This window comes from Zootoca vivipara, chromosome 11 (assembly GCF_963506605.1).
Source record: "Zootoca vivipara chromosome 11, rZooViv1.1, whole genome shotgun sequence".
Taxonomy (NCBI): domain Eukaryota; kingdom Metazoa; phylum Chordata; class Lepidosauria; order Squamata; family Lacertidae; genus Zootoca; species Zootoca vivipara.
The window spans coordinates 60,302,111-60,324,542 of record NC_083286.1 but is presented as its reverse complement, the minus strand read 5'-3'; the positions used below and the strand labels follow the sequence as shown (position 1 = coordinate 60,324,542).

At 44.3% G+C, this 22,432-nt stretch overlaps 1 protein-coding gene and 1 long non-coding RNA gene across 6 annotated transcripts in view; both read left to right on the top strand.

Moving 5' to 3' along the window:
- The window catches only part of KIAA1328 (KIAA1328 ortholog), a 198,921-nt gene that overhangs the window by 26,671 nt on the left and 149,818 nt on the right, over positions 1-22,432 (top strand). The gene's annotated exons all lie outside the window — the stretch shown is intronic.
- The window catches only part of LOC132592815 (uncharacterized), a 44,614-nt gene continuing 22,184 nt past the window's right edge, over positions 3-22,432 (top strand). The window contains exons 1-2 of the long non-coding RNA XR_009558340.1: positions 3-7,706; positions 7,737-22,432. The exon at positions 7,737-22,432 is cut by the window's right edge and continues 22,184 nt beyond it. This is a non-coding gene — a long non-coding RNA (uncharacterized LOC132592815). The remainder of the gene's footprint in view (positions 7,707-7,736) is intronic.

Sequence of the window (22,432 nt, the reverse complement as noted above, 5' to 3'; positions counted from 1 at the left end):
ATTTAAGAGCGGGGTGGGGGTGGGGGGAGTAAAACACAGAGTTGCTGCCTGGAATAAAAAGCAAACCAGAGAGAAATAATTGTCCTAATTTATAGCCGGGCATAAATCTCCATGTGCTGCCATTCAGAAGCAATCGGAGGTGACTTGCCAGCATGCACTTCTGGCTCATTTGAGCTTGAAAGTGCCACCCAGCTGTTCCCAGGATGTTGCTTTGCTGTGAAATAGATATTTGTCAACTTAAAAACAACGAAACAGAATTTGTGCGTTAGTAAAATATAGACTTCTCCCTCCCACCTCTCTTGCTGAATCTTGCTCTAGCAGTTTTACGGATGGCTAATGCAGGCTTCCAGAGAGGTATCACCCCACACTTTGCCTGCATTGTGTACCTGGATGTTGCTGGGCGCCTGGAATGTTGGCTCTGGCATGGTCCTCACCTGGAGCAAATGGCACACTATTGGATCAATGCAAGGTGGGCTTTGATGTGGCCTGCCTCTCCTTTTCGGAAAACATTGAATAGGCAGAAGGGTCCTCAGTCACCAAAACCACCGGGCAGGGTTCAACTAATGACTCTCTTCAGTAGAAACTGTGTTCAAGGACTTCTGCTTGCACAATGGGCCTTTCTCCCCTCTCCTTCCTTTATGCCCCCTGAAATTGGCTCTGTGGGGGTAGGAGAACCCCCAGAACAGCATGCAGGGAGCAGGGAGGAGAAGGGGTGTGTGTTGGTTGCCCTGATGGAACGGTTGCCTTAGCATGACTGAATCCCTCCCTTTATCTCTGAAAACCCCATTGAAACAAACATGAATTTTGCCAGGCATTACAGTATTTGAAATTCCAACACACCGGTAGTCATTTATTTCAAGACTTGCACAACAGTGAGACAACTTGGGCTGAATGATTCAGAATAAAATTGCTGGCGACTGCAACAGATGGTGATCTCTGGTAGGGTTGGGTGCACATGCCCAAATTAAAAAGAAAAAAAAGAGGATGTTGGTCAGGCATTGACCCAGGCCCTTGGCAGACAGGAGTGTCTGAACTGCCACTGTGGGTTCATTTCTTAACCAGAGCTAAGAGTGCTCATCTGTCAGTTTGACTGACTGACAGATGGTTTGATCACTGAGTGAAAAACAGAACAAGAGGCACTTGGGCAGGGGGAGGGGGTACCAAATGGTGGAGTGTCATTTCCCACCTTGCAGCCTGATTGGGTGCAAATGTAGGGCTTGCTGGGTGTGCTTCTGTAGAAGTAGGTGGGGTGGGATTCGGGAAGGGTAGGGGCAGTGAGTAAAGCAGAACATTGTTCAGGTCTCCTTGGTAGACCGTAATGTACAAGCAGGAAGCTGGAATCTCCTGCTGCAACCCCGACTCCCCTGGACAGCTTGTTGCTTGGCCTGGGAAGTTCATCGGTCCCAACTCCATAGCTTGTTCTGGGATGTCACCTGATGGGACAGGCGGGGCTGCAGCTCCTGAAGGATTCAGAAGCGAAAGAGCGAATATCACACTTGTAAATCTCTCTCCTTTTCCCCCTCCCCACTGCAAGGTGTGTGTCAGGAAAGTCCCCGCACCTTGCAGAGAAGAAGGCAGCTAAGAAAACCTGCTGGAGGCAGTGATTCTTCTGAATACCAGTTGCTGGAAACCTCAAGAGGGGAGAGTGCTCTTGTGCTCAGGTCCTGCAGACAGGATCTGTTTGGCTGCTCTGAGAATAGGATGCTGGACTAGATGGGCCATGGGCCTGATCCTCTCATTCCAGTTAAACAGATATGCTTCTAGGGTATATGACTTACGTTGACAATGCCTATTCTCGGAATTATACGTTGTATTGACCACACCCACAGCTTCAAAGAAACAAATATCCCCCAGTAGAGAGATCGTTGCTTGTAGAATTATTTGATGAGAGGGCAAACCACCTGCTGCCCCATTGCAGCACCCCAGATGGTGTGATCTGGTATTAGGGGGCTGAGGCTTGATGCTTTTAGAACAGAGTTTGAAACTTTGTCCTTATTTGCTGTGTTCATAGTGTCTTTCGTTCCTTTAGTGGTGCAGTGTTCTAGGCGTCGTGTTTTGCATATGCTTATGGATGTGAGGTGGGATGCACACTCCGGGGGGGCATTCTTTCTCCTTTGGCGCATTTCTGCATGCGTAACTTCCATTAATGCTAATGAGTGCTACTGAGCTATCGAGAAGGAAATATATCCCTTTGGGTTTTTGTTTTTACCTTTATTGGCGAGAGACTATTCGAGCATAAATACTTCTTTCAGGAGAAGTCTGGCAAAGATGGCAGAAGGTTAATACATGCGATTTTACACTACATAAAACTCTATAAAAACTAGAAACATAAAACAAGGACATAATTTAAAACAATATAATTTTAACTACGCGAACACTTATCCATCATACATGAATGATTCAAAATCCTTCACATACCTCTGATCAGTTAATTTCAGTTCTCTTGAAGTCTGCTCAGTGGCCAAGGAACTGTGTAAATGACTTATCAATCTGGAATACAAATGCTTGGTCTTCTGCAAAGAAGGGGAGGAAACTTGGTGCTGTGTTGGAATGTGGGAAGGCCTGTTCGGGACATTCTTAAAACAAATAGGGATGGACACATATGTGATGCGCCTCCCACTTCCTGGCACTTTTATGAAGCTCTTAAATTTGTGTTAGAAATCTGGGGGAGTGCAGGCAGTTTCCAAGGTGCTTTTCTTTCATGAACACACACTTCCTGACCTCGTTTCTTTACACTGGGCATCCCAGAAGTAGCCAGAAGCATTTATTTTAATGGCCAAAAAAGCCCCTAACAGTTCATAGCGTTTGAACAATTCACAGAGTTGGTGTTGACATTAGGGGGCATCTGGTTCTAATGCAATTGGGGTGCCATACCTTTGGCAGTGTATTGTTGTGTGCTGAAGTTATGCTTGCATATTTTAAAATGTGAGCTTCTATCCTCTAGCTGCAGGGTTAGTTGAAAACATTGTGGTGATTTTGCATTGTTTGCTGTCTGGTAACACTGTTGGGGGTGAAAATAACTAGGGAAATCATTCACCAGTTAGAGGGAAAGGGTTATCCCACTATATCGTTGTCAGGTAGAAGGGGATTTTGTGGACTGGTCTTGCCAAAGAAAGCACATTTGTGTCAGTAACTCTTTTTCTATAGCCTTGGGTTAATTTTAATAGGCTTTCTTAGAGGAGTGATATATAATATTTCTGAGAAATATTGGGTTGTGTCCAGCTGAGTTTTTCTCTGACTAGACCCATTGAAATCAATGAACCTAAATTAGTAATGTCTCTCAATTTAGATGACTCTGAGCATGACTGACAGTGGCAACAACGCCATGAAGGTAAGTAAAGAGGAACTTCAGAAGCCAAGTTCTGATGTGAAGAATATTTTTTCCACTGACGTCAGAGAAGGTTGCAGCCGGTCAGCATAGCCAGGGGAGTGTAGATGAAGCAGATCCAGTTTTAATCAAGATTGCAAACAATCGTAAGGGAAGTTCATGGCTCATGATGGTTGTGGTATGCTGTCCCCACTTCTAAGTAATTTCTGTCATCTTAGCCTTAGTGGGACATTGTGTTGAAACAGTCTTGGCTCTTGACTTCAGAAGATAATGGAACAAATGAACAGCTTTGCGCATATAAGATTTGTAAACATAGTCTGTTCCTTTTAGGGGCTCAAGGTGCCTGTGAATGCTCTTCACGGGTGGGTAAGAGAGTTATGTGCCTTAGGTTTTGGTGGTGTTTGCATGTGTGCATGTATGCAAAACTGAGGTGTGTGACTCGCTGATGGTCACAAGAGAGACTTAAGTTGGTGTGTATGGGTGCGTGCTGTATCTATTTTATGACAATCACTTTAGCTATGCTGTATATTTATTTATTTATAGCTCCTTACTTTTTCAAACAAGACACTCAGAGTGATGTACAGTAAGTTATAAAAGCACATTTCAATAATACAAAATGTAAAAGAAAAAAACATCAGCAGTGAGCAGAAAAAAACAGGAAGATTATGATGAACAATACTCAGTTCATAAGCAAAGAAATAATTCTGGCATTCTTTATTACTCTACCCACCATCTTGAAGTGTGGAACGAGCTCTGTTTTCAGAAGGGTCCGTGAACAGATACAGAGTCTTGAGTTGGTTATTTCAGGATCCCATGTAATGCTATGCAGGTGGCTGTGTGTGTTTGCTTGTGATGGCAATGTGCTTAAAATGGACCTTGTTATGACCTTAGTCAATCATGCCTTTGATCATCTCTTTAATGGCCTAAGGCAGAGATGAGAGGCATACAAGCTACATGCAGTTCCTTTGCAATCGGGCAGGGCTGCTCTCATACCTAGAGTTCTTTTTTCTGCAGTCCGTAGCATTTATGGAACTCTTGAGAATCCTAGCATTTACAAAAATATAAAAAATATGTCTCCACGCAGAAATTAAGTTTGAATATGTGTTTGTGAACATTTCTGGTGGGTTCTCCAGTTTGGGAAAAGTTGCCTTCTAATAGCGTAGAGTTGGCGTGCAGTGCTGTGCTTGGCCTGGCTGGACATTAATGATCTGAAATTGCATACCAACTTCAATCTCTTAGTTAGCCAGGCAGGTGCATGATTGATAGTTTTGGTGGCAGTTTAGCATCCGGTTACAGTTACTGCCAGTACTTAATAGCCTTGTGTCTCTGCAAAGGGCGAAACACACATTTGCAGTCTTGCCACATGGCTCAGAATCTGGCTCTTCTGGCACACAGAACACAAGTAATCTGAGAATATCCTTGTATCAGTATTGCTGGTTGAGATATTATTTAATGCACTGTTCTGGTTCAGGTTCCAGAATGCCCTGTTTTGCAATCTGTGTTAAACAATGGCTTAATTCACACCAGGCCTTTGCTCCTGACTGTGTCAGGTGGATGAAGGTACAAGCTGGATGTGTGAACATGGGCACATGGTTTGTTTCTCTCCAAACAAACCATGAATGGAGCCAAGTTTCTGGCTTAGCGCTTACGGTTTGCTTGGAGGACGCAAGCCATGAGACTGGGTTCACTAGACTCTTGATTTGTTTCCTTTCCCACACACCACAGTCAGGGGCAAATTGCTAGTGTGTAGTTCTGAACCAATCCACTCTCCTTTCTCTGGAAAGAGACGGTTAGTTGAAGAATGGAGAAAAAGAGCTGATAATTCCTGAGTACCCAGCCTTTGAAGATGGTGCCCATAGTGAGCATCTTGGCTCCCCACTAGTAAAGGTTTCCAAACAGTCATTATGGCTAATGGATAAAAGCTCAGCTTATTAAAAACTCCCTGAATATTTATATGCTCAACCATAATGGTGGCATCAGTTAAATAATATATGTATTTAGCAACTTGTTAAATGTAGAAGGCGTAGTCAAGGGCTGTTGGGTAAATAACACATGCCTTGAAATTTTTATGAACTCCTAAACTAACATCAAGGAAGACCGGCATTAAAATAATGCTAAGTGTTTAAATTTATCAAAGCCCAGAAATGCTATTGAAGACACTTTCGGTCTTAATTCACTTGATTTAGCTTGTCCCTTGAAATACTGGACGCTTATGAGAACAAAGGCAGATTGGGTTGCTCATGGTTGTGGAAGCTAGGATTAACAGGGTGTCCTTAAAGAATGACATTTTGCCCCTAATGCCAGCTCTGTGGGATTAAACCTCAAAGCGGTGTCATCACAGAAGCTCATGGCAATCCCAAATGGGCTGTCTTGTCATGCAACACGGCACCCGGCCAAACTTTCATGTCCAGGCAGTGACTCTGGCCCCTATTAAATCCATAGCCCTGTCTGTGACAGTTGCCAAGACCCACAGTTTTTGCAGAGGCGTCACTCCTCTTGCATTGCCGCTGCTTACGGAGGTTTGAAATCTTTCCTGGACTGCAGGCACTTCTGGCGCGGAGTCTTCCTTTGCTTGTGGCACCCAGTGTTAACTCAGTTAGAGAGGCATCTTTTGTGAGTTCTTGTAGTGGGGCAAATTGGACCAGGTGGCTCTCCGTGTGAGCCGAAGGACTTTCTGGGTTAGGATTCCTTTATTGTCTGCTTTGGCTTTTAGGGGCTTGGCTAAACAGCTGATAGTGGGTGGTGCATAATGGCTAAGAGCTGAGAAGTACCAGGCTAAAATGCTAGCTCAGCGTGGACTTGCCAGGTAGTCCAAGACAAGACACACACTACTAATGTTGACTTGCCTTTCAAGGGGAGAGAAAAAAGAAATAATAGCCTAGCTGTGATTTCTCTGAACTAGTTGTTCCTTGCTCTAGGATTGTCTGCACTGGCTCCCTGATGCAGAAATATTTCTGGGGAGTCTCAGTAATACAGTGTTTCCTCATTAGTTTAAGAAATTGTTTAGTGCTCATTTAGAAATGGATGAGTTCCAACTCTCAAAAGGTTTCAGGCTGCATGTGGCAGATTCCCCTGTCCACACGACGAGCAAGCTGCTTTGAACATGAAACTTGCTGTGTGGAAACAGACACTGCAGTGATAATTTTACAGTAGGCCCTGGCGTTGTGGATGTTCTGTGCACACGGGTTGCATTTCTGAGTTATGGTCTGCTTGCTGACACTTGGACCCAAGAGAAGGCCAAGATTGAGGTCTCCTAAATGGAGGCACAAGTGGTAAATGAGATCATTAATTGCTGGAGCCTGCACTGTAGCAAATTGACTAGAAATGTGGATTCAGAGAAATTGATATACTTTATTGCTCCTACCGAAATGAATTCCCCTGTCTCTCCTGCCCCCTCGGCAGTAATGAGCACGTTGGGCCAGCCCCGTGATTGGCGTTGCTGCCTTACTGAACTGTTTTGCAAAGTTTTACACATTTCTTGCATGATTAAATGCACTTTCAATAAATCAATCTCATAATAATTGTTGTTCAGGAGAGTTCATTATTCAGTTTAGTCTTTTAAATGACTGTTCTTCTTTAAAGGATTTTCCTGACGTAATAATGGCTTCAGCTAAATCCATTTGCCATACTCTGGCTTGTAATTACTTTAGATTTGAAGAATAAAATGAATGGCTTTATTATTAATCAGCAGCAAATTTGTCTTACTGTTTTTAACCTTAGAATGGCCTTCACTTGTAAAGTAGTTTCGGTGATTCAGATGGCAGAACACTTTTTTATCCCTTCTCTTCCCTTTTGGATAAAAGGATTTATTTGGTGAAAGCAATTGGTATCCTTTTTTTTGCAAGCCATTTATCACAATGATTGTAACCATGCAGTGGTGAACAAATTAGCTTCCACCACCCGCTTGGTGTCTCAATGGCTTCTTGTCTGGCCTTTTGTGCTTCCTTCAGGTTGTACATTTGTCGTGACCTGAGCTGTCTGCTGTGACTTCACTGGGCCAACTCTGGATAAAAAAGTAGAGTAAGTTTAAGAACCCAAGCAAGGAACTCTGCATCCCATACTATCCATTTTAATAGGATTGAACCAAGTACATGGTTTTGAAATTCAGATATTTATTGGATTTCCACATTTTTTTCTTTCGTATTGTTAAAAATAGCATTCATCTCGTAGTCAACATCCACTAAAAGTGATGGCTTCCTCCAAATTCTGAACCCCAAAGACAGGAAAAAGAGGTTGTGTAAATGGAAAGGATAGAGTACCTCCAATCTGATGAAAGCTGGCTCAAAGAAAAAATAATAGAGGAAACAGAAGAATAGAAAGTTCACAGGAGGAGAAGAGGGAAAGAAGGGAGGCCAACTCAAAGATGGAGGTATCAGAGGTTTCAGCTTTGAAACATCAGAGGTTTCAGCTTTCAGCTTTGAAACATCAGCAATGTTTTTCCAATTTACAAGTCTGCATATCTAGAATCTTGTATTGACTCTCTCACATCAAGCTGTAGCACATCCTCCTCTTCTCAGTAAGGGGAATGACACACATTTTTGCAATGTTGTTCTAGCTCTTTTGTCAGGCTGCTGGTTTTTGGAAGGTTGCGATATGTTCAGAAGGCTCAACTGAGTTGGAATGACTTGTTTTGCTTTCTCCCTCTACTGAACCTGCCCTTATATTTCTGGCTTTTCTGCTCACTGGGTGTTGTCATCTCCCAATCTGCCACCTGTCCTTTTCTAAATAATGTCCCTTCCTTTCATTGGCAAGTTCTTTAATGTCCTTCCCATCTCTTCCTCCGCAGCCCCCTACCATCAGCCCTCCTTTGAAGCTAAATGTAGGAAATTTCTCAGGGTGACGAGTTTTGTTTTCCCATTGCAAAGTTGACTGTAATAGTTTCAGTCCTCAGCTGCACGTTAGAAAATTAGCATTATGATTTTTTTGTTGGAACTGTTTTGCTTAAGATCCTTTACATCTTAAGTGTCCTCCATTTCATATTTGTTTCAATTTTGCTAATTCTTTGAAGACCATGACAATATTATATGTTTCCAGTTGCCTTGAAACTTCAGCAATCCCATAATACAGCTTTGCAGTATTGTCATAGGCACAACAATTTTGCTGATGCCTTGTAGTCTAATTTTGGTTGCTGCTGAAATTGCCTGGTTTGCATGTCTAGTTGTTTAGTCGTGTCCGACTCTTCGTGACCCTATGGACCAGAGCACGCCAGGCACTCCTAACTTCCACTGCCTCCCGCAGTTTGGTCAGACTCATGTTGGTGGCTTCAGGAACACTGTCCAACCATCTCATCTTCTGTTGTCCCTTTCTCCTTGTGCCCTCCATCTTTCCCAACATCATGGTATTTTCCAGGGAGTCTTCTCTTCTCGTGAGGTGGCCAAAGTATTGGAGCCTCAGCTTCAAGATATGTCCTTCCAGTGAGCACTCAGGGCTGATTTCCTTCAGAATGGATAGGTTTGATCTTCTTTGCATGTCCTAAAGGTAAAGGTAAAGGGACCCCTGACCATTAGGTCCAGTCGTGACTGACTCTGGGGTTGCGCGCTCATCTCGCATTATTGGCCAAGGGAGCCGGCGTACAGCTTCCAGGTCATGTGGCCAGCATGACAAAGCCGCTTCTGGCAAACCAGAGCAGCACATGGAAACACCGTTTACCTTCCCGCTGTAGCGGTTCCTATTTATCTACTTGCATTTTGATGTGCTTTTTAACTGCTAGGTTGCATGTCCTAGTAAGCCATAATTCCAAATGAGCTGTGGCTTACCATGCCTGCTGCCCAAATCATGCTCTCCCCCCTCTTCCCTTTTCTGACACAAGAGGAATTTTTTTTTTTTTTTTGGCTTAACATTATGTGTGAATTAGCCCTTGCGGTTGGGTTCTGTCCAAAAAAGGTTTGTTCTTGGCATCTTCTCGTGGTTTGTTTCAAGAGAAACTAACCATGCGTGCTAGTTCACATGCAGTTCTTAGCTAATCCTCTGGTTTGGTTCTTTCAAAGGGAGGAGTGGGGTTGGTGCAATTGAACAAACATGCTCTTTGTTCATAGTACACCATAGTTTGTACCTGCAGTTTATGATTGTATGTGAACCAGGCCTGGTGCACAATTTCTGTTTAGAGCTAAACTCCTAGTTGGCAGCCCTGTCACCATGTCACTGAAGGAATAAGCAGTTCTGATCTAGTATTTGTTTTTTAAGTGCTACTTTTTTCCTAATCTCAGAACAAGGGGGGCAGAATTACACAGTTGGGCAGATCCTCCCAGATTATAAATAAAATATGATGTAGATAAGCTAAATGTGAAACTTATTTTTGTATGTCTGTCCTCAAAAACCAAGATGGAGATCCAGAGGTGCTAAAGTTCTTTCCTTTAGGTTGGATTGTCTCTTCAAGCTTATGAGTATCTTTAAAGAACTGTACTGGAGATCCCATGATTGTCTCATTTTGCTGGAAGCCTTTAAAAAAGTCTTGTTGTTGTTTAGTCGTGTCCGACTCTTCGTGAGCCCATGGACCAGAGCACGCCAGGCACTCCTGTCTTGCACTGCCTCCTGCAGTTTGGTCAGACTCATGTTGGTAGCTTCAAGAACACTGTCCAACCATCTTGTCCTCTGTCATCCCCTTCTCCTTGTGCCCTCCATCTTTCCCAACATCAGGGTCTTTTCCAGGGAGTCTTCTCTTCTATGAGGTGGCCAGAGTATTGGAGCCTCAGCTTCTAAAGTCTAAGAAAGTCTTAAAAAGTCTAGACTTTGCTATCAGTTTATTATGTGTGTCCATCTTTACCAAATCTTCCTTTGGAAGGATACTCACCCTAAAATGATGATGGACAGCTTGATTATTTCCTCCCTACATGCAGGTCCTGCCAGAGCTGTGCCTTTATTGAATGGTGCTAGACCTTTGACAACATAGTTCCAACAACAACAGAAGCTACTCAGCTTTAAGGACTTACTCTGTTCAAACAGAAGGAGGAATTAACCTCAGTAGCAGATTAGTTACTCTGCACAGGGCAGCATTGCAAAAAATAAAATAAAAAATCTGGGGTAGAGGAATGAGATGAATTATCTATCCAGGGATTAATTTAGCACGGGACAGAGAATTTGGTCTTGAGACAACGAAGCCACCAAACTGAAAACCATACCTATGGGCAAGCCAAGGGTTGGGGAGAGGGTCCTAACCTGTAGCTCAGGAATTTGTGAATCTCCTTTCCCCAGAGCTTGGGTGAACATCTCTTGCATACAGTTTTTGCTTGAGTGAATTCTGCTGTGGCAGAGTGTCACGCTGAAATCTCTGAGCATGGTATTGGATCGAAAAAGGCCCTCATCATCACTATAGAAGTGCCAAGTTTGGACTTCTCTCATAAGTTTCCATTTGGGCTGCAATATTAAAAATGACAAGAGGCTTGTTGCAACCCACCCTTCCAGTGATGTTTGGAAGGACAGTTTGAAGATGAGTGGTAGGCCAACTTTATATCACCGATCACGGTTATTTTTTGGTGAACTTTTGGGTTCCAACTCCAAGCATAGGAAAGACCCCAAGATTCATGATTGTTTTGAAGGGAATGGAGCAAGCGGCCAGACCAAAACAAACAGTCTTTATATGGATTCGGTCAGGTTCAACATCCCAGCCTGTTGCGCTTGGTGGCTGGGTTATGCTTTGCTTAGAGCAGGTCTCTATTTTATGTTGGAGAAGTGACTCCTAAGTTTTCGGAGCTTCCCTTTGAAATGCAGGTGTGTTATATATTTCATGGAAAGCATAGCTTTTTTGGGGACAGGAGAAATACCCCTGGGTTAAAATGCAGGAAGTGCAGTTGTAGCAATAAAGATTATGTTGCTGATGAGTTCCCCTCCAGGCCCCATGGCAGTAATACCTCTATATTTTGTCTTTAAGGAAAACTGCTGAGAGGCAATAATTTTTTTTGTATGTGTCCCATTTTCATTAATGCCGGGTAATTGATGGAGTTGCAGTGACTTGTAACAGTGATGAGTTCTAAACATAAGAATGCACTCCTTCCTAATAAGTGAGCACTGCTGGGCTTTAAAAGCGTACTAAATCAGTTGCTTTAGTGTGAATTTATTAGTTTTTTTCAGCATTAGCTTTAATAGTAGTTATTTACATAAGCGTACATCCCATTAACCGCCATCAGGGCTGGAAAACATGCTGAACTGTTCATATTTTCATATAATTATTGAACATAATGGTTTCATTTGCATTTCTAAACAGTGATGTTTCTGTCAAGCTTGGAAATAGTGGCTTTACGCAGTCCCTATTTCACATCCACTTATTTGACATCGTTAAATTTTATGCTAATGTGCTTCCCTAGAATATCATCAGTAGGACAGATGTTTGTGCTTTAATATACAAATCAGAGATGCTTTGCCTTCCTCGATCCCTCCCCAAACTGCAAAGGATTTTTTTAAAAACTGCTCTTCGCACTTTTTAGATGTAGTTTGTGTCACTCCAAATAGCTGTGAAAAGTAAAAAAAAAACTCCAGTCCTGACCTCAGCCGCTGCTATGAAATCTTCTGACACCTACTTTCCTTGCAGGAGCGCAAGATGCAACCTTTCTTCCCCATGGAGGAGAGTCTCTACAGAGAGAATTATTTTCTTTGCACGATAATTTTTGGAAGGGTATAGAGCAAGCCGCTATATGCAGAGGTCAGCAGATTTATCAGTGATGAAATGAGGCAAGGTAGCTGTTTGGCAGCATTGAAGCTCTGGATAAGATGATGCCAGAGCCCTGACCCTGTGTGCGTGTGTGTGTGTGTGTGTGTGCGCAAGGAAGAAAGTCAAAGGACTTGCCCCTCGGAGTCAGAAGCCAAGGCAGGGGAACGCCATGATAAATTCCCTGGTGCGTTCCGGTCCTTTTCCGCCCTATGAGACCCAGGGCTCATTTTTAATATGAACTGGTGGTGTAGTGAAATTTGTCTTGTCCTGGTTGTATTTAATTGCTTTAGCTTCTTGAGGGGCAGCTAATATGCATTGGGATTTTGCTGCCTGATGCGAGAGTGGGAAGTCATTTTGCTGGTCCCTGGTCCTTCCCTGAGGTTTGTGGTACTGCTTTGAGAAAAGGAGAAGGCTTCAGGAGGAGGCAGTGGAGGCTGGAGTTCCTCCCTCTTCCCATGCCCCCCCCCTTGCATGAGAGTTCTGAAACCAAACACAGTCATTCTGAGGTTCCCTGATTGTGGGTTCTAGGTTGATGATCCAGCAACACAGTTTGCAATTTCAGGAGGAAGTGGCAGGTTGTCTCTCAGGGGATTGGCTGCTTTGGGGCAGCAGCAACCCTCCCCTTTTCCTCCCCCAGCACTGAACTCTCTTGTGTCCCTTTTTTTGTCTCCGGGGTGGTGGTGGCGGCGCCTTGCTGCCCCTCAGGGAATGCCAAGGCAACCCATTACAGCCATACCTCTAGTTACGTATGCTTCAGGTTGCGTACTTTCAGGTTAAGTATGTGGCAAGACCCGGAAGTGTTTACTTCAGGGTTCCGCCGCGCGTGCATGCGCAGAAGCGTCATGCGCACTTCGTGCATGCGCAGAAGCATCCTGCACACTTCGTGCGTGCGCAGAAGCGCCTCTCTAGATACGTACTTTTTGGGGTGCGAATGGCACCCCGGAACGGATCAGGTACATATCTAGAGGTACCACTGTATTTGGACCACGGGTGACAACCTGGAGGCTGAGAGGGAGGGTGTGTCAGAATGAAAATGAATTGATACTGATTTATTTATATTAGTAACTTTGTATTAATGCAGCATTTTCTATATGTAATTGTGTAGTTTTGTAATATTTTACTTAAGATGCCTGTTCTTGCTTCAGGGCTGTTTGTCAAATAATCATTTGCAAGCCTTGGATGGACCATCCTCCAAATTAAGGTGGGAGAAAGGAAGGTGGGAAGAGATTGAAAGGGCATGGAGATAAGGAGAAAAGAGACAAGGAAGAAGAAAGAAGAAGAGAATAAGAGGCCAAAGAAATAAAGGAAGCAATAGAATGGAGGACTGAAGGGAGTTATAGGATGCCCCCAGATAAGCTTGATATGTCAAGAGGTGGAAAGGCTACTGTTGTTTTTTTATACAGCATATATTTACTGTGTTTGCCCTCCCAACAATCCTGTGTCATTATTTCCTAGTTCCTACACATAGGGTCTGTAGCTGGAGGAGACAGACTTACCTTCGTGTCAGAGGCAGAAGCTAAATCCAAGCCCAGTGCTATTCTCTATCCTCACATGGTGCTATGGCTTAAATCTTCAGCTTCCCTTAGAATATCCATGGCATGTTTGGAAAAGAGACAATGTTATCGTGCCAAGTTACAACAAAGCAGGAAGGGGTGGCTCTAAAGCAGGCATAGATAACCTCCGGCCCTCCAGATGTTTTGGACTACAATTCCCATCATCCCTGACCACTGGTCCTGTTAGCTAGGGCAGTGTTTCTCAACCTTTTTTGGGCCACGGCACACTTGTTCTATGAAAAAAAACCCCGCGGCACACCAACTCTGTGCCGCCCTATATTTAGTTTGGAGGGGAGACGCGTAAAGCATGCCACTGCTGCGCGGTAGCCAGGCGGACCCACCAGGCGCAGAGCCTGCGGAGCGAGCGGGGACACGTCATAAGCAGCCTGGGGGTGGCTCGCCTCAGGCCGCCCGGCCCAAAACCGGGCCTACAAGCCTGGTCCGCCGCCCGCCTGCCTACCCGCCCTCGCTCGCTCGCTCCTCCCGCCTAGCCACCCGCCGGCCTCCTTCTTCGCAAGCGGTACCTGCTGCTCAGGCGGGTGTCGCCGCCTCCGCCGCCGTGCTGCTCGGCCTCCCGTCAGAAAGGCGACATCTCTCTCCCTCTGTCGCACCCGCCGCAACGGTTGGGGAAGGCCGGCGAACGTGCGCACCTCCTCGGGCGGGCTCTCTGCGCCGGGCCTGCTCAGTCGCCGGTCGCCGCGCGCTCTCTCGCTCGGCTGCAGCAGCAGCCTCTCCGTCGTCGTCGTCCTCTTCCTCCCCCCCACCCGCAATCACTCACCGGCAGGCTGGAAGCGAGCGGGGGGGGGTGTGTGGGAGGAGGGAGGGGGAAGGATGACCTCTCGTGAGAACAAATCACAGCCGTCGCGGGGATTTTCAAATTCTTGAGCTCTTGCTGTTGTTTCTTTTAAATTACGGCACGCACAGACCCCAGACGGGCAGACGATAATGGCGATTTGCATTGTCCTTTCCGGCGGGTCAGCGACGTGACAATGCAAATCGCCCTTCTCATCGCGGCGCAGCAGCCAGTGTCTCGCGGCACAGTAGTGTGCCGCGGAACACCGGTTGAGAAACGCTGAGCTAGGGATCATGGGAGTTGTAGGCCAAAACGTCTGGTGGGCCGAAGGTTGCCTATGCCTGCTCTAAAGTGTTCCTCATCCCAGTGCCTCATGTTTGTGAGAATGCTGTGCACCCAAGTTCATACTGCTGCCTTTGGGAATTCATATTTTAAAATACCATATCGGCAGACCTGCTGCGGCTTCCACTGCAAATGGTTTTTCTTTTTTTGGTAGGACCTTCCTCAAAGTAAAGTTGGAGTTCTTCAAATAACTACTTTTGGAATTGCTTGGAGTTGCTGCAATCTTCCATGGCAAAGACATTAATTGCCTTGTACTTTATTTCCAACTTAAAACAATATTTTTTAAAAATAGTGAAAAAGAAGATGATGTGCTGTCATTTGACAATGCCACATAAAACTTTGGGGAACAAAGGGAGTCATTGGGGTGCATAAAGAAAAGCAAAACCTACAGGTTATCTGTTTGTTCCTCAGATCCTGGAGAGTAGACTGTGGATTCGTAGGCATGCCTTCTGGTTTTTATGTATGTTGCAATAAAATGGTGAGGAATGATAAATGTTAACATCCTTTAAATCATTCCTTTAACCTTAAACTGAATATCACTGGTGCCATGCGATAGGCATTGGAACAGAAATGTTCAGGTGGGACTCGGCAGTGCCCGGCAGCACAAGTGTGACAGCTTAAATACCAACGTGATTTAAATGTGAGCAGTCTGAAGGTTGCATTTTGAGGACTAAGAATAAAACAATTTCGGCATATTCAAATGTGAATGTTGACGAGCTAGGAGAATGTAAGGAGAGCTAGCTGTCCAGGGGCCTCCTCTTGCCTGGGCGTACGCAGGTGCAGGAAGAGAAGGCAGCTGGCATGTTGGACGAGGCTTCTACACTATGAATTTAACCTTGCCAAAAGATTTGGATTCAGAAGCCTGATTGTCCAGCCAAGGTGACTGCTGCTGCTTCTATCTGAGGTATCTAACTCAAGCCAAGGAGATCAACTGACTTGCTAAGTCTGTCCTCGTTTTGTATAGCCCAGCCAGCTAGCTTTCCTTGGCTGTGCCAAGATAGTTTCATTCCTGGTGGACGGGTGCTCCCTAGGAAATATCCTATCACATGCTTAATGTTTTAAGGGGACATGGAGAGGTGACTGAAAATTATGTTGCTGGATGTGCTGTGGCCTTGGATATGGAACGGCCTGCATTTTGTAACTGGAAGGGAAATTCTGTTGGGGCTCTGGAAGTTACGGTGAATGCTGTGCGTGGCCAAGTGATAAGGGACTGCTGTCCAATTTGTGTGTTCGGCGGCACCTGTGCAACTTGATTGTGTTTGATTTCAGTAATGGAAAAGGAGGAATATGATCTGGCACACTTCCTGACGAAGAACAGAACTCATGTGTTGGAGTTGCTTTCCTTCGTGGGTGAATATTTTGCCCTTTGGTATCTTATCACAGGAACTGAAAAGGTGGGTAGGAATTAGTGAACACCAAGGTGGTGGTGGTCATTTCTGCAATATGTTCTTTTGAAGTCCTGTAGAGGATTGATTTCGACATATGTTTGCATAGCCGAGGTGTGCTTCATGTATCTAACAAAGTAGACCATTGGCAGGCAAGCTGGTAAGTCTGCGTTGGGCCCTAGAGTGATAACTTGGTAAGTGAAGCATATTTATACAAGTTTGCCTAGGTGGCATGCTTCTTTCATCTAAAAGAACTTGGATTTTCTGGTTGAGGTATTTGTGGTTATTTAGCACTAAATTCCAGGCTTCCTGTCATAAAAGCTGCCTTTGTGAAGCCCTATCAAGACACCATTAATCTTAGCTCAGTGGTGGCACATGCTTTGCATGCAGAAGGTCCCAGGTTCAGCTGTGTCTGGCTAGAAGGGTTTAGTTAGTAGGCAATGGGAATGACTTCTGCGTCAGACCCTTGAGTGGTGCTTCAGGCAAAGGGGTCAATACCAGGATAGACTTACTGATGGTCTGACTTGGTGGTACCAAGTTAGCTTTGTGTTGTGAGTGCTGGAACTATCTCTCAATTAGCTCAACACACTCTTTGAATCCTCAGCAGACCAGTTTCCATGCTATGTGGCATGGTTGTCGCCTGCCTTAGTCATGGCAATGGCCAACTCTACGGTCATAGGTCAAGCAACTTGAGAATATAGCACACCAAGTCTTGACACTGAAAGGAAACTTCTTTCTTTGTTGCAATTTGATTTGGAGATACAAAAATTCACTCCTTTCTCTAGGCCAGGCTATGTGTACGCTGCCCTAAGAATACATAAGTAGATCCTGAAGTGAATGCAATGACCTGTAAATATCAAGCCAATTGGACAAATCAACACAACTGCTGTTTTTTGTTGTTTTGCTGGTCATGGGGAACTGTGAAGGCCACTGAATACTACTACAATTGAAAATGGTCTTAGAAACCTATATGGCTTCTGAGATTTCAGGGAGCTTTGCCCCCACACTTTCAAGCATATATCCACAGATTGTCAGGGCTAGCAACTTGCATTCTTAATATATATTTAAAAAGCTGAATTAATGCCCTAAATCACACCATTTCTTGTACTTCCATAGAATTGTGATGTACATTCCACAGTGACTTAGGCCTATGAATTTTGAGTTCCTTTTTACTAGAAAATGGTTTGAATCTTTCTTCCTGAGATTTTTTTTCCAGAAAAAGGTTTTAATGTAAGTTTCCCAGCTCTAGAATTTTGAGCATTTAAACTCAAATTCTTGCCTCCGTGAAGTATGAAAGTTGACACTTGTTTGGTATATGATTGTGGGAAGAGTCAGTTGTCCTGGTTGTATTGCTTTTCTTAAGACAAGTTGTTTTGAGTGCTCATAAATTTAATGGCCTTGTTCTTTCAGTAATCTCTAAGAATTCTGGAGTGCATGTTAAAATCACGTGAGGAGACTGAATAGGTGTCTATGCTGAACCATCTGCCAAATCCAGCAGCAGCAGCAGCAGCAGGAGCAACCATTCCAACAAGTGCTTAGCTCCTGGTGCAAACCATGTGGAGAGTTATTTTTTATTCAACCCCCCCCCCCCCCCGGTTCTTGAACTTTAATAGAAATGTACTCTACCGCTGTGGCGTCTGATTTTCCGTATGTTCATCATGTAAAGATTCTGGGCGCTGTCAGTTCTGGTCTGCCTGGAATAGCTTTTAAATTAAGTGTCCTCAAACTTCTATTTCCATAATGCAAGAGAACTCCTCTCTATTAAAAGCTAGGTTTGATAAAGGCTGCTGCTGAATTGTGGGAATGAAAATTCAAACTTTACTGTAAATAGCGAGAGAAGAGAGTTAGTTCTCTGAATACTTCACTGTAACTCTGCGTTAAAGCACTGATCATTGCATGAAGCGGAAGAGTGGGGCTCTGTGTCCTGTCTCCTCCGTTGTCCCTTGAGTTTCCTGTCCACAAGGCTCTCCACCAGTTGAGGGCATGCCTATAGCCTACATTTGGCTCTCTCTGTGAGTGGGAACCCTGGGGGCTCAGTTTACCCAGTTGGCTTCTCAGGATGTTTCACTGGGTATATATACCAAGTACATCTACTCTACAGTGACACAAGTGAGGTCACTGGAGAAGGACCAGGGCTCTTTTCACATGCCTATGAAGGAAAACACCGCTCTCTGCTCTTCTCCATAATTCACATGGCTCATGTGGATTTTGTACTTGGTTCTCAGGTGCTGAGTGGCAAGATAGTCTACACATATTAGTTGTGGGGATGGACTTGGGAGGCTTGCCCTCTTCATCATTGTCCCCCGTACGACACTCCCATGCCGGAGGTGTGGATGTGTTTTTACCAATCTGTACATGAAATACAGTGAGTGGAGGTATTTAAAGGAAGGCAAAAAGGCCAGCTGATGGGCCCGAAACAGAGATGGATTGGAAGCCTTTAGGTGAGAGATTGGAAAGGTGTAAAGGAAACAGCCTGCCAATGGCTGGGATGTATTTCCTATTCAAAACAGTTGAGTGCCCCATAAAAGTTAAATACCGCTGAGAAAATTGGTTGTTTATCTAAACAGAATGTATGGTTTAGTAAGAAGAGGTATTTATGGTTTCCAAGATGAAGCTGAGACCTTTTTTTTTTCTTGTGTGTGTATATTATCCCCACCTCAGTGGCCCTGTTTTGGGCAGTCTGTTCCTTTGGACTCTTCAACTCTGCCAGGTTTTGGAATGCTGTATATTGATTACTGGATTTCATTTGTATAGATGTCAAAAACATAGGTATGTACATCAGAATAAAACAGAAGTGTACCATGCCATGTATTGAAGCTGCCTATTTTGGAGGGGGATAACATGCCTCTTGATGCGGTTCTCTTTTGGGTCCAGTTACTGGGATTGCCCCTGAAGTGGATTGCTAGTTCATTTGCAACTTGTCCATGTGTCTCTGGGATAACTTCAGGCAGTCAATAATTATGCCTGATATTAGGTTGAATTTATCCATTGTGCCACCATGAGCATTTACGCAGAGTAGATTGAACCCCACACATTTCTTTCCCGAGGGACTAGTGCTGGCATAGTTGGGGTGTCTTTGCTAGCCATTGAATGCAGCAATACAGAGGAGTTAGTGCTATTGAACTGTGTGTTTGGCAAACTTTACATCTAATCACCACTCTTCTCCCTGAATTTCCAAAGCACTTGCTGTCGTGCGTGAATGGCTTTATTTCATTTGGTGTCATCCCAAAGTTTTAAACAGATGTTCGAAATGCAGCTAATTTGGCAGTAATAGACTTGGATTGCTAGTGCAGTAGCTTTCAATGTATTGTATACCAAGTTTCCTACTGTGCTCCCTTAAATCCTCCAGCACAATAAAAAGTGAGCACTAAAACTGCTGCTCAATTGGAAATTCTTGTTCCTGTTCTCACACGTGATGGAGCTTGAAGGTTTGGGGGCTGCTTTAATTGTGTATTGTAGGCATTTAGGGTTCTTCCCTATGGTCTGAATTAACTTGTAGAAAGTGGAATCAGCTTTGTATTTTTCTTGTGGGGCTCGGAAAAAAGGGAGAAGGCTTCAGCTGAAATAATGGTCATGGAAATGGGAAGATATCACAAAGCTGGGCTTATGGGAAGATTATTTAACTCTTTTGGTTGAGAGTAGTAGATTTCCCATCCCACCAAGTAAAGGAGAATATTGCCTCTCAGTTCATTTTCTACAGTTGGGATATTAGTGTTGGGTAGAAGGCAAAATTAGTGATTGGTAGCCTTTCACCTGCCTAGGCCATTCTGAGGAGTGGAGCCCATCTGCTGCATTCCACAGCAAGATGGAAGAAACCGAAAGGAGACAATGTATGTCAGAGCAGTTCAAACCATTCCCCTGTTTATTCACGCTTTGCCTTGATCATGTGAGTTGGGAACAATGGGGTTGGTCCCCAGCCACAGTTCTCCATTTGGTCTCAGCTTTGAATGCTAGAGCATGAATTGTGTATGTACAAGTTTTCACCCCTTCCTGGACTGGTGTCTTGGGAAGCACACTGCAGCAGCCAGATAGGGATATGGGATTACTCTTGCAGTGAGGAGTTCAGTAAATCTGCTTCTCCTGCAGGGAGTGCCTCACTGGATTTTACCCCAGGGGAACCTGGTCTGCAAAATGGAGTTGTGGCTATTGCAGAAATTGAGTCAAGCAATTACGGGTTTACTTGTACAGTGAAAGGTTTAAAAGTAGGCACAACACCCACCCACCCACCACACATACTCATAACAGAGTTCCCTTTTCCTCCTTAGTAGCACATGATATTAAAAGTGCACAAATAGCTGGAGACCAAGGAGGCTAGCAGCAGCAGCAGCAGCAGCCACCTCTGTATTCAGTTTAGCAAAGGACAGCAGCAGCAACAACAACTATTAAACTCTGAGCATTAAATAAAAGCCATTGGTGCTTCCTGGGTTATTAGAATGTAAGGTCTGACCTGCTGGTTCACACTGAAGGTTCTGTTTTGTTCCACTCTCTTGTCCTAACAGAGGCTAGCCATATGTCTTTGGGGGAAAAGAGACAAGCATCTTCTCTTGCATTGTCCCCAGCACCTGGTGTTTAGAGGCATGTTGATTCTGAACTTGCCATTTAGCTATCATGTCAATCTTCAGTCTTCCAAAACCCTGAGATAAGTTTGGAAAACACAAATCTGGGGATTCTTGTTGGTTCTGGCCCTGCGCTGTTCCACCGTGGTTCTGTTCCTTTCTCGTGTGGTATGTCATGGTTTGGATTGTGTTCAACAATTTTTCTTACATTTTTAAAATTCTTTACATTAGGGTCACAAAGTAGGTCAGCCTTATCAGCCCAATAGCACAGATTGTCGGGGTTGTGGCTTTACCCAAGACACTTTGTGACCTCATGAAACAGGCAGATTTGAAAATGGGAACTTTGCTGGTTTGCAGAGTATAGAATCATAGAATTGTAGAGTTGGAAGGGACCCCAAGGGTCATCTGGTCCAACCCTCTGCAATGCAGGAATCTCAGCTAAAGCTTCCCTGACAGATGGCCATCCAACCTCTGCTTAGAAACCTCCAAGGAAGGAGAGGCCTATGTATGTTTACTCCAGAAGTAACTCATATTGTATCCAGAATGAACCCTTTCTGCTGATACAAGTTCTACTCAGAAGTAAGTCCCTTTGAGTTTAGTGAGTCTTACTTCCAGGTAAATGAGTGTGAAGTTTGAGCTTTAAGCCTCCACACTATACTAGCTCTTTGTGTGACTGTTGGTTGGGTGCTTTTTTCCTTTTTGTGTGACTACAGATCTCACAGAAATGCTTCAGAGGTCATGTGCTTCTCACACTTAGCGTTAATTAAATCAATTTAGGTTTGCAAATGACTGACAATCTTCCAAATCAAAGGTACTGTTAATTCAAGATTTATCCATATGCAATTTAGACTATCCTATCTTGGATTTCTCTTTCAAGTTTCCATCACTACATTGCTTAAATGTATCCATATGGCAGCCTTATCTTACTGAGCACAGTTCTTTAATGATCTCCTAATTAGACAAATATCATTAGAGATGAAGATACTGTATGAACCAGGCTTTATGGCCTGATCGTAAAAAGAATCCAATAAACAGGCATACTTATCCAAATTTATGTTAAAATGGCATCAAAGGGCTTGCTTAAAATCATATTAAGGGGTAACGAAGTTTGGAATGGTTCCGGGTTTTGACATCAAGTAAGGAACAGAGTTAAAGTCCATATGCTTTTCCTCAGCAGAGTGGGACATGAAGGGTAATGAGCAAACTTGTATGTATGGCTTGTCTGGTTTCTGTGGCTTTTAGCTTTTGCTATATTAAGCCCCTATGAATGGCGCATGTTTAGCCAAAACAGGTGATTTATGCAAGGCCTAAGCATCTCCGATAGGTTCATCATGTTTGCAGCTGTTGAGGTGCAGTGGTTACGATGGTGAGCCCTGAACCAGAGAACTCTCATTTCAGACCTTGCCTTGACCAGGAGGTGAATTCAGGTGACCAGGAAGTGAATTATCTGCTCCCTCCCCTGCCACTGCTGCTCTTCCAGAGCTTACTTTGTTGAAATACAAACACTCTGTCTTGGGGGTGGGCTGCATTTTTCTGCCTAAGTGCTGCATGCTAGGAGGGGGGCAACGTGACCAGGGCTGGATGCTAGATGTGGGCTGAACCAGATGCAAAAGTGCGTGACTCTTTCCTTTCTATAGTAGGTTGCCTTACAGACATGCAAAAGTCAGAGAGGTGTGAGCATCTTGTATGTACACCTGAGCTCACACACATTCCATCCAGACGAGCAGAAAGGCATTGCCACTGCTGAGCACTTGAGGAAGGGTTGGAGGAAGGCTGGCAAGTGGTGTGGCCCAGGATGAATCCCTTAGACTATATAGAGAAGCTAGGAGGG